Raw genomic sequence first — 6,047 nt, forward strand, 5'->3', positions numbered from 1 at the left:
ATCAAGTCAGAACCGACACAGAGCTGACCCTCCAGTGGGTTTTCAGGGACCGTTAATCACATTGAAAGACACTGCCCATTCTTCTTCCGCCCTCTCCCTAGGCCAATCAGCGCTCCCTGCTCAGGACCATGCCGACATTCAAGCCTCCATTGACAGAAAGGTGGTGGTTGTAATGCAGTGCATTGACCAGGAATTGAACTCTATTTCCTCAACAGAAGTTAACAAGTCTACCGCTGACCCGCCACAGCCTTGGGCACCCTCTACGACACCCACAGGGACCTCTGGTGGCTTAGTAGCAAAGCGTTGCACTGCCAACCTAAAGGCATGCAGTTCAAATCTACCAGCTGCTGTGTAAGAGAAAGATGAACACTCTCCTCCCGTGCGATTTACAGCCTCTGAGAGCCCACTGCAAAGTCAGCTGTGAGTTGGTTGAGACTCAACAGATCATAACAACAACAGGACTCTCTATCACCCCTAACAGCTACCTCTGCTGGCCAAAAAAACTCTGCTAAATTCTGTTTCTGTAAATGACCCGTTTCTCTAATAAAAACTTTTCTCCTCGGAGGCCAGGCACATGGTTTTGCAAAACAGACACGTTCTCCACTATCTTGCTGTGTCTTCCGAAGCCAATGCTTTGAGTATAAAATCTCTCCAACTCCTGCATCTGAAGGCAAATCCATGCCCATGTGCATGCAGAGAGACCAGAGCTAACCAAAATCTAACCCACTACCACCACATCAAGTTCCTACTCATTGTGACCCTGCAGAGCAGAGTAGGGCCACCCAAAAAGGTCTCCAAGGCTGTAGCTCTTTACAGAACTCATCCCACAGAACAGACAGTGCATGCAAACTGGTAAGCCTTCAGTGAGCAGTCAATCTCTTAGTCATTGCATATCAGTGGTTACCCGGGGTAGGGTGCCAATTGGCAGTGATAGACTGAGAAGAGATTGAGATTGTTGGCAGCCTCAGCTTGCTTGGCTCCACAACCAACATTCTTGGAATCAGAAGCCAGGAAATCAAAAGATGGCTTGCATTGGGAAAATCTGCTATCAGGGACCTCTACAGAGTACTGAACAGCAATGAAGCAATGATGTCAGTCTAGAGACTTAGGCACGCCTGATCCAGGCCATGGTCTTCGCAATTATGTGCAATGCATCGGAGACCATTAGATGACTAAGGATGATTAGAAGAAGGATTGATGCCTTTGAGTCATGGTGCTGGAGAAGAGCATTGAATGTACCATGGATTGCTTAAAGAACAAATAGGTCCGTCCTAGAACCAGTGAAACCAGGATGTTGGAGTTAAGGATTTTGAAACTCTGTCTCACATACTTTGGGGACCAGTCCTTGGAGAGGCACATGAGGCATGGGAGGGTGGAGGGACAGTGTAAAGGAGGAAGACCCTGGGTGTGATGGATTGATTCAGTGACTGGGGTAACGGATAATGGGGTTAGGTGTGTCAGAGACAGTCAAATTGGCTGAAGAAAGAGCAGGGTTCAGAGCTGTTGTGCATAGGGTTGCTGTGAGTCGCAGGTAACAATAGCCGGAGTGTGCAAGAAGGGAGGAAGAAAGAAGATCTCAAAAGCAGGCATAGCACTTCTATTAGGGGCAATGGGGTAACTTTGTAATAGCTAATAGTGGTCATTGAGCAACATGATGAGCATTATATCAGGGAACGGTGGATGTGCAGAGTTTCAAATGCAAATATTCTGTCACACATACAGTGCTGCTGCTGCGAGCTGTTGTCAAGTCAGTCTCCCACTCACAGCAACCCCAGACATAACAGAATGAAATGCTGCCTGGTCCGGCACTATCCCCACAACCAGTTTTAGATCGGTCCACTGTGATCCACACCAAGGTGAAGCCCTAATCAGGACTGAGTGGCTTCAGCAGTTCGAATCCACCAGTAACTCCTTGGGAAAATGATGCGTGGTTTCCTTCCAGAAAGCCAGTGGAGGGTCCCCATGAGTGAAAATCAGCTCGATGGCAGGGAGTCTGAGGTTGAGCTGTGATCACTGGGGTTTTCACTGGCTGATTGTCGGAAGTCGATCGCCAGGCCTTTCTTGCTAGTTTGTCTTAGTCGGGAAGGTCCAATGAAACCTGCTCAGCAGCACAATAATATGTAAGCCTTCAATGACAAATGGTTTATGGCTGCGAATGAACTGCATTAGCCAGGAATTGAGCCTGGGGCTCCCACATGTAAGGTAAGACTTCTACCACTGAACTACTTCTGCGTATATAAACACAGAATTCAAAGCACTATGGGCGGGTTCCAACTCGATGGCACACAACCACCACCAGGCCCACTGCCTCACGGAGCTCTGGTGGCTTCACAGCAAGGTGTTGTTCTGCCAACCCAAAGGCATGTGGTTCAAATCCCCCAGCTTCTCCACAGGAGAAAGATGGACAGTCTCCTCCCATGCAATTAATTTACTGTCTCTGAAAACCCACTGGAAGGTCAGCTATGGGTCACTTCCAACTCGACCAAACAAAACAACTTCCACCATTGAGTGAATTCTCACTCCTAGTGACCCTCTGGGACAGAGTAGAATTGTCATTTCCAAGTCTGTAAATCTCTACAGAAGCAGCCTCTGCTTTCCTATGGAAGGGCTAGTGGGTTTGAACTTTTGACTTTCTGGTTAATGGTTGAATTATTTAGCCACTACGGTCACTAGAGCTCCATCTACATACATAGTTAAAATTCTTTTTCAATGCCTCTGAAAGGCCCATCTTTCAAATACTTGAAAGTCTGATGGAAAGAAAGCCTGTTTGCGCTGCCCGCCCCTCCTGGGACGCACACACACTTTCTCAGAATGTGTTTTCTTCTGCAGCCTCTTACCCTTCCCCTGCCTGCTGGACACAGCCTCCATCACCTTCATGGACAGCCTGGGGGGAGAATGTCCTTATAATGCTTTCTGATGTCCCTGTAGCCAGATGAAGCCCGTATGATTTGAATCCTGATGAAATTTAGCTCTGGGAAGCCACACGAGGAAACAGACCTTGCCTGGAGGTCGCTCATTTCCCGTTTAATTGGGACTAAGTCCTGCCAGAACATGGAGTCCCCAAAGAGGCTGGAGGAGTGGCTGCTGGGTCAATGTGGCATCCACTCTTCGAGGGGGTGGGGGGGCACGGACCAGAGCCTGGACTTCGGAGTGGGCAGCCTCACACACAGACTGTCCCTACAGAAGTTGTTCTTTCCGGAACACCTCCCGCAAATCATTACATGACCGCAGAGAGGAAAACAAGTGCCGGTTAATGATCATCACATTTATGGGCAAAATGCATTTCTTTGGCAGCTGTCCCTAACGTGTCACTGATGTTTAGCCAAATGAGCCAAGAGGGTTATGGAACACGGAAGCATTTGTGAGTGGGAGGCAGAAATAAATCTGCTGCGAGAGACTAATTTACACATTCCAGCTTCGCAGTCTGAGCCTCTCTTCACATTTAATACGATTAGAAGCTGATTTCTACCACCACAATCACCACGCACCCTCCCTTGCTCAAAAGCAAGGGAGCTTTCAAAATACGGCTTCTCTTCTTGCTATTTTCCTTCTTGCTTGTCCTAAAGTTCTCATAAAATGGCACTTTAAAAAAAAATCTAGCTGGAAATTTAGCCATTTCCAGGCCAGGCAAAGCCCAGGCCTTTTATTCAAAGGGCAGGGAAACCCCTCTCCCCCATTGAGCTTCAGTAAGCCTCAACAATGCAACAATACAACATGGGCCACCAGCCACCACCCCACAGCCTTTGTGTCCTGGTGGCCCCTGCCCAGGGTATACCATTTGTCTGTTCTGGTCTGATTGCAATTCTGTTAATAGCCAAAAAGAAGTTTGTTCTTTGTGTGGTCAGGGCAAACAGGCTACAGACTTTCTCAAAGTTCAGTTGCCTGCATTGTTTCTCAGCTTGCTTCTAGATAGAGGGGATACTGCCTCTGGGGTTTGTTGCAACGTTGAAGCACATGCAAAGAGCTCAATTAATACTTGCTGATTACAATGAATGGATTCCAATAGTAGTTGCGGTGTGTTGAGAAGATGTCAGGAGAAGATTTCTGGTTTGTTCTGGTGGATATGCCTGGGTCTGATGTTGCTGGCATGTGGAGACAAGCAGGGCAAACCAAAAGATGCCAGTCCTGGAGCATGAAATGAGTATTACAAAGAGCAAGAGACATGAGTTTGTTAGTTTTTTGTTGGGGTGGGTTGTTTTTTCCTTTTCTGTGTCCCAGTGTGTATAAAAGTTATGTTTGCACAATAATATAGTCTAGCAAAAGAGCCCTGGTGACACAGTAGTACATTAATGTGTTGGGCTGCTCACAAAAGTCAGTGGTTCACACACCAGGTTTGCCTCGAGAAAGATAAGGAGTCTCCATCATCAAGACTCACATAGCCTTGGGGATTGGCAGGAGGACACGTCAGGAGTCGGAATCAACTTGACTACAGTGGGTTTTGGTTTGGGCTATTGTTGATATTGCATGCTGTTGAGTCACAACCAGTTCACAGCAGTTTTCAGAGGCTGAAAGTAAATGTCCATCCTTCTCCCGCTGAGCAGCTGGTGGATTTGAACCCTGTGCCTTTGGAATTGCAGTGTAGCTTCTTACCACCAGGACACCAGAACTCCCTAAATTAGTAATAGAATAATGAAAAGTTTGAAATAGTGTGAAATTAGTAAAATGTGACAAAGTGAGTGAGTGTATTTTGGAAAAATGGCACCAATGGCCTTGCTCAATGCAGAAGTGCCACAAACCGCCAATTTGTAGAAAATGCAATTTCTGTGGAGGACAGTGAATGGTACACAATAAAATGAGGCATGCCTATAAAAGGCTTTTCCTTTGCAAACCTTTACATCCTGACTACTTGCCAAAGTGATTCTGAGTTGCTACCCAGAAAAAAACCCTGAAGTTCAATTTGATTTTTAGCACACATAAAGTTAATTGCAGATAAAAGATAAAAGCCAAGAATTAAAAGAAAAGTGAGATTTTTAAAAAATATATGAACATCTTCTGAATAAGGAGAGCACTGAGTGTTCTTGCCAAAGCGACAAAGATGAAAGGGCTGCAGGCTGTGGGCCGGGGAGGATGGCAGCCTCTGCAGAGCCTCTTGGGTCACACCGTCCCTTGACCAAGAATTTGCTAAAATATGAGTATGTGAACTCATTCCATTGTAGCACCCTGTTGCTGGCAGGTTTTAAGATACTTGAACCAGGAAATGGCCTGGTGATACTCAAGTTTTGAATATCACAGAGCCCTGGTAGCTCAACATTTAAGCATTACCTTGCTAAGCAAAAAGTCGTCAGTTAGACCCTACCCAGTGACTCCATGGAAGAAAGACTTGACAAGCTGCTTCTGAAAAAATTATAGCAAAGAAAACCCCACAGGGCAGGCACTTCTACTCTGTCACATGGGGCCTCTGACGTGGTGTCGCTAGGAGGAGAAATCACTTCTACTCCATGTGGCATCCAACAAGTTTAATCACCTACAAAGTCAGCTGTACTTCTTTTGATGTTTACCCACTACTGAGAGCTGCCTGAGGGGCAGACCACTGAGCTTCTGCCCACAAGGTCTGTCCACTCACACACTCCCTCTACCTGCTCCTCCCTCCCTAGCGCAACTTGTTGATGCTTTCTGCAAATTTAAATGCCTAGTTCCCTGTCAGAGCCTGAGCTGTTGCATTCATGTCCTTTCTTATTGTTTTAAAAAAAATATTGGGCGTTAGGTAAAAATTTAAGGAGCTCTGGTGATCTAGTATATAGGGAGGTTGCTCTGCCAATCCAAAGGGATATTAGACCAGGTAATGAGTGATTTCTGTGCAAACTGGCAAGACAAATAGGCCAATGCCACAACTCAAAATCATTGATTCTTTTTCTATCATCCTTAGTCATTGTCCAACTTTCAGATGCATAGCAAATAGTTTTAAATGTCTTTTCCTCTCTCTCTTTCTCTCTCTCCCCCTCCATCTCCTTCTCCCTTTCCCTCTCCCTCTCTCTCCTTCCCTCCTTTCTCCTCTTTCTATCTCTCTATATATACATATATATACACACACATATATACATATCTAT

Source organism: Elephantulus edwardii, unplaced genomic scaffold (assembly GCF_000299155.1).
Source record: "Elephantulus edwardii isolate Elephantulus edwardi_28Jun2011 unplaced genomic scaffold, EleEdw1.0 scaffold00045, whole genome shotgun sequence".
Taxonomy (NCBI): domain Eukaryota; kingdom Metazoa; phylum Chordata; class Mammalia; order Macroscelidea; family Macroscelididae; genus Elephantulus; species Elephantulus edwardii.